Genomic DNA, 755 nt, shown 5'->3' with positions numbered 1-755 from the left:
CCAGGCTGAACAAGCCCAGCTCCCTCAGCCTTTCCTCGTAGGGGAGATGCTCCAGTCCCCCCATTATCCTTGTTGCTCTCCTCTGGACTCTCTCCAGGAGTTCCTCATCTTTCTTGATCCGGGGAGCCCAGAACTGGACCCAGTGCTCCAGGTGGGGTCTCCCTGGGGCAGAGCAGAGGGGGGGGAGTTTCGAATCCATTAAAACTCGCTGGAGAAAATCTGAGTGCCCGGTGTCACGGTGTAAGGTGTGCGGTACGGCAGCCTGTGCTCGCGTTCCTCCCGTCATCCTCCTCTCTCCCCGGGTCTCCCGAGGTGGAACCGCGCCTGCCCCCGAGCCTCCCCCGTAGGAGCGCAGCTCGCCGACTTGTCCCCTCGTCGGTACGATCGTTCGCGCCCCCGCCGGTCAGAAGTCATCAACCAAGCATATATTGGAATTGAAAACAAGATAACAGTTCTGCAGGGGGGGATTAAACCAAAAGAAAAAAGACCGGGCAATGTCATATTGCTGTGCAGAAGTCAGTGTCGTATTTGGTCCCATCAGAATGAGCACGGATGGTGAGATAGATGTGAATTTGTCCTCTGTTATGCTCAGAGGTGGTAAGGAATGTGCAGAAAGAAACAAGAAGGTTAAAAAAATTAGGAAATATTCCCCATAAGGAAAGTCTGAAGGAATAAGAGTGTTTAAAAGAGAAAACTGAAGCTATAGTAAAGGCATAAAGTATTCTCTGTATCCACTTTTATAGAACAAGACATTA

The sequence above is a fragment of the Egretta garzetta genome, unplaced genomic scaffold (assembly GCF_000687185.1).
Source record: "Egretta garzetta isolate BGI_Z169 unplaced genomic scaffold, ASM68718v1 scaffold439, whole genome shotgun sequence".
Lineage (NCBI taxonomy): Eukaryota > Metazoa > Chordata > Aves > Pelecaniformes > Ardeidae > Egretta > Egretta garzetta.
Note: the sequence above shows the minus strand (reverse complement) of the source record.